At 53.5% G+C, this 10,389-nt stretch overlaps 2 long non-coding RNA genes across 2 annotated transcripts; both read left to right on the forward strand.

The window, feature by feature from the left end:
* The first annotated feature begins 7,595 nt into the window (after positions 1-7,595).
* On the forward strand, positions 7,596-7,997 carry LOC135307712 (uncharacterized). The gene is made up of 3 exons (XR_010368387.1): positions 7,596-7,669; positions 7,758-7,829; positions 7,917-7,997. It is a non-coding gene; the product is annotated as an uncharacterized LOC135307712 (long non-coding RNA).
* A 1,037-nt stretch (positions 7,998-9,034) lies between these two features.
* LOC135307469 (uncharacterized) lies at positions 9,035-9,849 on the forward strand. The gene is made up of 3 exons (XR_010368191.1): positions 9,035-9,114; positions 9,202-9,303; positions 9,733-9,849. It is a non-coding gene; the product is annotated as an uncharacterized LOC135307469 (long non-coding RNA).
* Positions 9,850-10,389: the final 540 nt, after the last annotated feature.

Here is a 10,389-nt window from a genome sequence, read left to right on the forward strand (position 1 = left end):
TTCTAGGAGGCACACATTTATCTTATAGATGATGCAAATCGAATGCACATTGCTGAGGTTTGGTCAGAGAAATAATCTTCTGGAATCAGCATTTCTGGGGATGAATATTCAGGCTAGGATTTTGGTGCATGTTGATTGCCCTGAACCCTCCTTTGTTATGCTAGGATTTTCATTAGGCGAGATTATTGTAGTCTCAGCATGAATTTGTGCATACAATCTATCAGAATCCCTCCCTTTCTCTATTAATTTATTAAATTTGTACTTTTAGGATACACTTTGACAAAGCTTACTTATTTTCTAATTTTATGTTTAGTATTTATAAAACTTGACAACTACACTTTCATACTACTAGTCAGGGCATAAAATTAACAGCTCTTCTCATAAGGTAGATTATTCTAAATCTTTAATTTCTTTTCTTTGGATTGTCAATTATATTTTTTATATCAATGCATGTGCTTATTGTAATTTAGATATATTTTGACTCCATAGTCGTTTAAGGCTGGTAATATTGTAAAATAAGTTTTTCATGTTTTCTTATGTTGCCTGCTAAAACGTGTCTTTATAACTGTCTCATGTTCTTGTTTTCTAATTCTTGAGCAATTTGCTTTATTCTACTCTCAGGATTTATTTCTTCTCTAGCTCTTCCAGAACAAAAAGTTTTAACATATTGCTTACAAATTTTGCCATTTTATTCTTTTTGCTCTATTTCACATTTTCTTTTTTGCAGTGTCTTTTACTACTCATAGTGCACATTCTGAATTTGTTAAAATTATAGCGTACTGCACTAACTTGGGAGTGTGTATATGGCTCATTCTTTTTGGGCTTGGATGACTGATACAGTGACAATAATCCTCTGCAGTTTTAACTCTCTAGCTCTCTCAAAGCCCCTTTGGGTTGCAGCCAAAGGGCCAAGATGTGTATCTTCTTGGTAGCAGAGCTTACACCTTGGGATCTAGTCACTGACGTCATTCGTCTCATTCTCAGTATTTACTTCATAAGATTTATAAGAGACTTTTAAATTGTTTTTCAGGATTTAGGATAGCATCTGCTTATTTCTAATTGTTATAGTTTTATTTCTTTGACATTTTAGCTCTAAAGTTGTAATTAGTCTGTACACTTCTCTTTCTTTCAGCTATACTTGGCTTTTTTCCTTTATTTTAATTTGATCCTTATTAAATATCTAACAGCTTTTGTTATATCCTTTCTGATTTAATGTTACTTTTAGTGTTTCTTTAAACTTAAATCTGGTTTGTATCTTATATACTTAATTTTTTTCCGATTTTTCACGAATCATATTATTGTTCTAATATATTCTTTACAGTGTTTCATTAGCTTTTACTTCTATATCTTTTCTCTGTTATAACAAAAGCACTAAAATATTTTATTTTTTGAAATAAATTTGCATATCACACCTTAAATATTCAGTTCACTTAAAACAACCTCATGAATAATACAGTTTAAAATAAAATATTTTACTTCTCCTAACAATGGGTTTTACAGCTTACAAGCTTAGGTATTAACATGCATCAGGCTATTTTACTTCAAGGAGTAGTGGTGACTTTTTAGTGAGGTTTGGCTGGTGTTTCTGTTGGTGGATTTACAGGTCTTCTGTCCTGTCTTTCTTTGCAGCTGAACCTGCTGGTGAAGGTGGTGCAGCTTCCCAAGCCACGTCCAGGACTGAGGCTGTGGGAGATGCTGAGGGTAGGTCAAGGCCTTTCCCCTGGGAGAGCTGCCAGCTCAGAGCCCAAAGCTGGGCCAGGGAGGCATCGCTGCAGGTGCCAGCACAGAACCATGCACGTGTGTGCCCGCGCCCTGCACGATCCCCTCACCGCTCCTGCGGCTCAGTGGTGCCCGTGCAGATCAGCAGAGATGGCAGAAGCTTCTGTGGCTTTTGTGTTACAAGTGTGTCTGCAGGGAGGACTTCTCCAGCTCCTTTGCTGATTCCTACACAGAAGCCTGGCAACCATCGCAGAGGTGAGTAGTGTGTCCCTGCTGACTCCTCAGGCTGAGCCCTGCTTTTGTGGGGTCCATTCCTGGGAAATGGAACTACTTTCTCTTTAAGTCCTCCACCAGAAGAGATCAAAGACATGGCAGACAAGAAATTCCAGAATCCATTAGAAATTATGTGGCAAATGCTGAAGAAAGTGCTGCAGGGAGGACAAGGTGGGTGCATTTGCCTCATGCTTCCCCTGGCACACAGGAGCCGGGGGCTTTGGCTGCACATCTGGACACGCCGTGCCCGGCACAGTGGGAAGAGATCCATGGCAGCCTCGCTGCCCCGCTGCTGCTTTCACGCCCTGCAGGGCTGTTTGCCAGCCTGGCCTGGCTGCAGCTTCTGCCCAGCCTCTGCCGGAAGTTATTGGGCATCAGCTGACAGGCCATGCCCAAACTGTAAGACACCCTGAGATCCCCCACTATATCCAGCCCTGCAGATTAGGAAAAGGGTGGCTGTTTGGAGGTGGAAGTGCTCTCATCATGCCACTGTAACCTGGCCATTTTCCTGCTCCATAAATTTCACAAATATTACCTCTGATGCCACCACCCAAGTGGGAAACAGCTCCATCTGATGCAGCTGTCTCCCTTCCTTTGTCAAGAGATGGACATAGTGCTTCAGTGGAAGGTGGTATTTCTTGAAGGAAGCACTCCATCTTCGGTGCCAGCCCCTGCTGCAGGAAGGAAGGCGAAGCCAGACACGGGCACAGGCACAGCAGGTAATTGCTGTGCCGGGCTCAGGCCTGGCCGGGGCTGTGTGGCAGCAGCTCTTCTCCCAGGGCCTGCCCTTGCCCGGCCTGGCAGCAGCCAAAGCTGGAGGCGCCTCGGCTTCCAGGCCTCTGGAGCTGGTTCAGAGCCCCGGCGAAACGGGGCTGGTGCAGCAACGTCCCTGGCGCTGCAGCTGCTGCGGAGCTGGCCCTGAGTGCCCAGAGGCCCAAGGCACAGGAGCAGCCCCGAGCGGGAGCCCTGCCGCCAGCCCAGGGCCAGAGCCAGCTCTGGCACACAATGGAAACAGTTCTCATCTTGGTTTGCTTCCAGACTGGGATGCTGGGAAGGATTCTCCATTAGCCTGGCGCTCTGAAGTTGTGAAGCCCTCTGAGCATTCTGCAGGTATGTTCTCACTGTCCCACCAAGGCGTAATGTTTGACTGACTGGTAAGAACCAGGTGACAGAAGCTTCTCTGGCTGTTGTGTTACAGGCGTGTCTGCAGGGACGACCTCACCAACTCCTACCTTGGATGCTGCACAAAAGCCCAGCTCCCATGGCAGGGGTGAGTAGTGTGTCCCTGCTGACCCCTCAGGCTGAGCCCTGCTTTTGTGGGGTCCATTCCTGGGAAATGGAACCACTTTCTCTTAAGGTCCTCTGACAGGAGAGACCAAAGACATGGCAGGCAGGAAATTCCAGGACCCATTAGAAATCATGTGGCAAATGCTGAAGGAACGTCTGCAGAGAAGACAAGGTGGGTGCATTTCCCTCATGCTGCTCCTGGGACTCAGCAGCCGGGGGCATTGGCTGCACATCTGGACACGTCGTGCCCGGCACAGCAGGAAGGGATCCATGGCAGCCTCGCTGCCCCGCTGCTGCTTTCACGCCCTGCAGGGCTGTTTCCCAGCCTGGCCTGACTGCAGCTTCTGCCCAGCCTCTGCAGGAAGGCATTTGGCATCAGCTGGCAGACAGCCCCAGTTGCACCACAGGCCATGCCCACCCTCAGATGCCCTGCAATTTCCTGGTGTCCAGGCAGATCAGATGTTGGGGCTGTTTGGGGAAGGAAGCAGCCTTGGGTTGTCCCAAAATCCTGGGTGTTTTCTGATCCTTATGCATCCCTTTCACAAGTGATGCCTCCTGAAATTGTCCCCTTCCCCATTCCCAGTCAGGAATGTTTTCATCTGATCCAGCTGTCTCTTCTCCATTCTCCAGAAATGAAAGGAGAGCCTGCGGAGAAAGAAGCATTTCCCGGAGGAAGCAGTGGTTGCATGCCAGCCTCAGCTCCAGGAAGGGAGGCCATGCCAGGCACAGGCACAGGAGGTAATTGCTGTGCCTCTGGGCCTGAGCCCTGCTGAGGCTTGAGCTGCCCTCTCTGCTGTTTGGCAGTGCGGGCACAGCCTGGACTAGAGCAGCACAGCCCAGGGGAATTATCCCGAGCAGGCTCAGGGCACTGAGCAGTCCTGCTGGGGTCCCTCCATGGGAGACATGTCCTGAAACCTGGCAGCGACTGCACGGGGTGCCCACGGTGGGGAAAGGACAGAGGGGGAGAGCAAGGCTCCAGTGTGTCCTGAGAGGGCCTGGCTGTTTGCCCTTGGGATCTGGGGGGTTTCCCCACAGAAGGAGGGCAGGAGGGACAGAGGGAGGGCAGGATGGATAGCTGTGGCACTGCCTGCTGCAGTTTTCCCCCATGCTTTAGGGAGGATTTCTTCTGTGTGTGAGGGGGAGAGTCCCAGGTCCCTGCACTGCTGCAGCCAGCCCTCCCAGGGATGTTGCTGAGGGCAGGGAAAGAGTGTGGAGAGTGACCAGGAGCCAGCCCAGAGCTCCCCAGGCCCCTGGGCAGCTTTGGCCATGTCTATTCACATCTGGCTCCCATGGCCTTACCCGACTCCCTGGCAGTGCCCAGTTCCCTGTGGCAGAAAGAGATCCCAGTACACACTGGAAAATGTTCTCATCTGTGCTGCATTGTAGATGAGGGTGCTGGGAAGGCTTCTCCATCAGCTTGGATGAAGAAAGTTTTGAAGCCCTTGGAGCCTCCTGCAGGTATGTTCTCAGTGTGCCACCAAGGAAGAATTGTAGACAAGCGGGCAGGCACCAGGTGACAGAAGCTTCTGTGGCTGTTGTGTTACAGATGTGTCTACAGGGAAGACTTCTCCAGCTTCTCCAGCTGCTACCTTGGATGCTGCACTCAAGCCCAGCTCCCATCTCAGGGGTGAGTAGTGTGTCCCTGCTGACCCCACAGGCTGAACCCTGCTTTTCTGGGATCCATTCCTGGCAAATGGAAATATTTTTCTCTAAGGTACTCCAACAGGGAAAATCCAAGATACAACAGATAAGATATCCCTGGAAGCAACCAAACAGATGAGGCAAGAGCTGAAGGATCCCCTGCAGACAAGAGAAGGTGGGTGCATTTCCCTCATGCTTCCCCTGGGAGTCAGCAGCCGGGGTCTGTGGCTGCACATCTGGACACGCCATGCCTGGCACAGTGGGAAGAGATCCATGGCAGCCTCGCTGCCCCGCTGCTGCTTTCACGCCCTGCAGGGCTGTTTGCCAGCCTGGCCTGGCTGCAGCTTCTGCCCAGCCTCTGCCGGAAGTTATTGGGCATCAGCTGACAGGCCATGCCCAAACTGTAAGACACCCTGAGATCCCCCACTATATCCAGCCCTGCAGATTAGGAAAAGGGTGGCTGTTTGGAGGTGGAAGTGCTCTCATCATGCCACTGTAACCTGGCCATTTTCCTGCTCCATAAATTTCACAAATATTACCTCTGATGCCACCACCCAAGTGGGAAACAGCTCCATCTGATGCAGCTGTCTCCCTTCCTTTGTCAAGAGATGGACATAGTGCTTCAGTGGAAGGTGGTATTTCTTGAAGGAAGCACTCCATCTTCGGTGCCAGCCCCTGCTGCAGGAAGGAAGGCGAAGCCAGACACGGGCACAGGCACAGCAGGTAATTGCTGTGCCGGGCTCAGGCCTGGCCGGGGCTGTGTGGCAGCAGCTCTTCTCCCAGGGCCTGCCCTTGCCCGGCCTGGCAGCAGCCAAAGCTGGAGGCGCCTCGGCTTCCAGGCCTCTGGAGCTGGTTCAGAGCCCCGGCGAAACGGGGCTGGTGCAGCAACGTCCCTGGCGCTGCAGCTGCTGCGGAGCTGGCCCTGAGTGCCCAGAGGCCCAAGGCACAGGAGCAGCCCCGAGCGGGAGCCCTGCCGCCAGCCCAGGGCCAGAGCCAGCCCTGGCACACAATGGAAACAGTTCTCATCTTGGTTTGCTTCCAGACTGGGATGCTGGGAAGGATTCTCCATTAGCCTGGCGCTCTGAAGTTGTGAAGCACTCTGAGCATTCTGCAGGTATGTTCTCACTGTCCCACCAAGGCGTAATGTTTGACTGACTGGTAAGAACCAGGTGACAGAAGCTTCTCTGGCTGTTGTGTTACAGGCGTGTCTGCAGGGACGACCTCACCAACTCCTACCTTGGATGCTGCACAAAAGCCCAGCTCCCATGGCAGGGGTGAGTAGTGTGTCCCTGCTGACCCCTCAGGCTGAGCCCTGCTTTTGTGGGGTCCATTCCTGGGAAATGGAACCACTTTCTCTTAAGGTCCTCTGACAGGAGAGACCAAAGACATGGCAGGCAGGAAATTCCAGGACCCATTAGAAATCATGTGGCAAATGCTGAAGGAACGTCTGCAGAGAAGACAAGGTGGGTGCATTTCCCTCATGCTGCTCCTGGGACTCAGCAGCCGGGGGCATTGGCTGCACATCTGGACACGTCGTGCCCGGCACAGCAGGAAGGGATCCATGGCAGCCTCGCTGCCCCGCTGCTGCTTTCACGCCCTGCAGGGCTGTTTCCCAGCCTGGCCTGACTGCAGCTTCTGCCCAGCCTCTGCAGGAAGGCATTTGGCATCAGCTGGCAGACAGCCCCAATTGCACCACAGGCCATGCCCACCCTCAGATGCCCTGCAATTTCCTGGTGTCCAGGCAGATCAGATGTTGGGGCTGTTTGGGGAAGGAAGCAGCCTTGGGTTGTCCCAAAATCCTGGGTGTTTTCTGATCCTTATGCATCCCTTTCACAAGTGATGCCTCCTGAAATTGTCCCCTTCCCCATTCCCAGTCAGGAATGTTTTCATCTGATCCAGCTGTCTCTTCTCCATTCTCCAGAAATGAAAGGAGAGCCTGCGGAGAAAGAAGCATTTCCCGGAGGAAGCAGTGGTTGCATGCCAGCCTCAGCTCCAGGAAGGGAGGCCATGCCAGGCACAGGCACAGGAGGTAATTGCTGTGCCTCTGGGCCTGAGCCCTGCTGAGGCTTGAGCTGCCCTCTCTGCTGTTTGGCAGTGCGGGCACAGCCTGGACTAGAGCAGCACAGCCCAGGGGAATTATCCCGAGCAGGCTCAGGGCACTGAGCAGTCCTGCTGGGGTCCCTCCATGGGAGACATGTCCTGAAACCTGGCAGCGACTGCACGGGGTGCCCACGGTGGGGAAAGGACAGAGGGGGAGAGCAAGGCTCCAGTGTGTCCTGAGAGGGCCTGGCTGTTTGCCCTTGGGATCTGGGGGGTTTCCCCACAGAAGGAGGGCAGGAGGGACAGAGGGAGGGCAGGATGGATAGCTGTGGCACTGCCTGCTGCAGTTTTCCCCCATGCTTTAGGGAGGATTTCTTCTGTGTGTGAGGGGGAGAGTCCCAGGTCCCTGCACTGCTGCAGCCAGCCCTCCCAGGGATGTTGCTGAGGGCAGGGAAAGAGTGTGGAGAGTGACCAGGAGCCAGCCCAGAGCTCCCCAGGCCCCTGGGCAGCTTTGGCCATGTCTATTCACATCTGGCTCCCATGGCCTTACCCGACTCCCTGGCAGTGCCCAGTTCCCTGTGGCAGAAAGAGATCCCAGCACACACTGGAAAATGTTCTCATCTGTGCTGCATTGTAGATGAGGGTGCTGGGAAGGCTTCTCCATCAGCTTGGATGAATAAAGTTCTGAAGCCCTTGGAGCCTCCTGCAGGTATGTTCTCAGTGTGCCACCAAGGAAGAATTGTAGACAAGTGGGCAGCCACCAGGTGACAGAAGCTTCTGTGACTGTTGTGTTACAGATGTGTCTACAGGGAGGACTTCTCCAGCTGCTACCTTGGATGCTGCACTCAAGCCCAGCTCCCATCTCAGGGGTGAGTAGTGTGTCCCTGCTGACCCCAAAGGTTGAGCCTTGCTTTTGTGGGGTCCATTCCTGGGAAATGGAAATATTTTTCTCTAAGGTACTCCAACAGGGAAGATCCAAGACAGAACAGACAAGATATCCCTTCAATCACCCAAAGAGATAAGGCAAGAGCTGAAGGATCTCCTGCAGACAAGACAAGGTGGGTGCATTTCCCTCATGCTTCCCCTGGGACTCAGCAGCCAGGGGCTTTGGCTGCACATCTGGACACGCCGTGCCCGGCACAGCAGGAAGGGATCCATGGCAGCCTCGCTGCCCCGCTGCTGCTTTCACGCCCTGCAGGGCTGTTTCCCAGCCTGGCCTGACTGCAGCTACAGCCCAGCCTCTGTAGGAAGTTATTTGTCATCAACTGACAGGCATTCCTAACTGTAACACATCCTGAGATCCCCCACTATATCCAGCCCTGCAGATTAGGAAAGGGTGGCTGTTTGGAGGTGGAAGTGCTCTCATCATGCCACCATAACCTGACCATTTTCCTGCTCCATAAATTTCACAAATATTACCTCTGATACCACCACCCAAGTGGGGAACAGCCCCATCTGATGCAGCTGTCTCCCTTCCTTTGTCAAGAGATGGACATAGTGCTTCAGTGGAAGGTGGCATTTCTTGAAGGAAGCACTCCATCTTCGGTGCCAGCCCCTGCTGCAGGAAGGAAGGCAAAGCCAGACACGGGCACAGGCACAGCAGGTAATTGCTGTGCCGGGCTCAGCCCTGGCTGGGGCTGTGTGGCAGCAGCTCTTCCCCCAGGGCCTGCCCTTGCCCGGCCCGGCAGCAGCCAAAGCTGGAGGTGCCTCGGCTTCCAGGCCTCTGGAGCTGTTTCAGAGCCCCGGGGAAACAGGACTGGTGCAGCAAGGTCCCTGGCGCTGCAGCTGCTGCGGAGCTGGCCCTGAGTGCCCAGAGGCCCAAGGCACAGGAGCAGCCCCGAGCGGGAGCCCTGCCGCCAGCTCAGGGCCAGAGCCAGCCCTGGCACACAATGGAAACAGTTCTCATCTTGGTTTGCTTCCAGACTGGGATGCTGGAAAGGATTCTCCATTAGCCTGGCGCTCTGAAGTTGTGAAGCCCTCTGAGCATTCTGCAGGTATGTTCTCACTGTCCCATCAAGGCGTAATGTTTGACTGACTGCTCAGGGCCAGGTGACAGAAGTTTCTGTGTCTCTTGTTTTACAGCTGTGTCTGAAGGGACAACTCCACCAACTCCTACCTTGGATGCTGCACAAAAGCCCAGCTCCCATGGCAGGGGTGAGTAGTGTGTCCCTGCTGACCCCAAAGGCTGAGCCCTGCTTTTGTGGGATCCATTCCTGGGAAATGGAACTACTTTCTCTAAAGGTCCACCCACAGGAGAGACCAAAGACATGGCAGGCAAGAAATTCCAGGACCCATTAGAAATCGTGTGGCAAATGCTGAAGGAACGTCTGCAGAAAAGACAAGGTGGGTGCATTTCCCTCATGCTTCCCCTGGGACTCAGCAGCCGGGGGCTTTGGCTGCACATCTGGACACGTCGTGCCCGGCACAGCAGGAAGGGATCCATGGCAGCCTCGCTGCCCCGCTGCTGCATTCACGCCCTGCAGGGCTGTTTCCCAGCCTGGCCTGGCTGCAGCTTCTGCCCAGCCTCTGCCGGAAGTTATTGGGCATCAGCTGACAGGCAGCCCAAACTGTAACACACCCTGAGATCCCCCACTATATCCAGCCCTGCAGATTAGGAAAAGGGTGGCTGTTTGGAGGTGGAAGTGCTCTCATCATGCCACTGTAACCTGGCCATTTTCCTGCTCCATAAATTTCACAAATATTCCCTCTGATGCCACCACCCAAGTGGGGAACAGCTCCATCTGATGTAGCTGTCTCCCTTCCTTTGTCAAGAGATGGACATAGTGCTTCAGTGGAAGGTGGCATTTCTTGAAGGAAGCACTCCATCTTCGGTGCCAGCCCCTGCTGCAGGAAGGAAGGCAAAGCCAGACACGGGCACAGGCACAGCAGGTACTTGCTGTGCCGGGCTCAGCCCTGGCCGGGGCTGTGTGGCAGCAGCTCTTCCCCCAGGGCCTGCCCTTGCCTGGCCCGGCAGCAGCCAAAGCTGGAGGTGCCTCGGCTTCCAGGCCTCTGGAGCTGGTTCAGAGCCCCGGGGAAACGGGACTGGTGCAGCAACGTCCCTGGCGCTGCAGCTGCTGCGGAGCTGGCCCTGAGTGCCCAGAGGCCCAAGGCACAGGAGCAGCCCCGAGCGGGAGCCCTGCCGCCAGCCCAGGGCCAGAGCCAGCCCTGGCACACAATGGAAACAGTTCTCATCTTGGTTTGCTTCCAGACTGGGATGCTGGGAAGGATTCTCCATTAGCCTGGCGCTCTGAAGTTGTGAAGCCCTCTGAGCATTCTGCAGGTATGTTCTCACTGTCCCACCAAGGCGTAATGTTTGACTGTCTGGTAAGAACCAGGTGACAGAAGCTTCTGTGGCTGTTGTGTTACAGGCGTGTCTGCAGGGACGACCTCACCAACTCCTACCTTGGATGCTGCACAAAAGGCCAGCTC

This window comes from Passer domesticus, chromosome 9 (genome assembly GCF_036417665.1).
Source record: "Passer domesticus isolate bPasDom1 chromosome 9, bPasDom1.hap1, whole genome shotgun sequence".
Classification (NCBI taxonomy): domain Eukaryota; kingdom Metazoa; phylum Chordata; class Aves; order Passeriformes; family Passeridae; genus Passer; species Passer domesticus.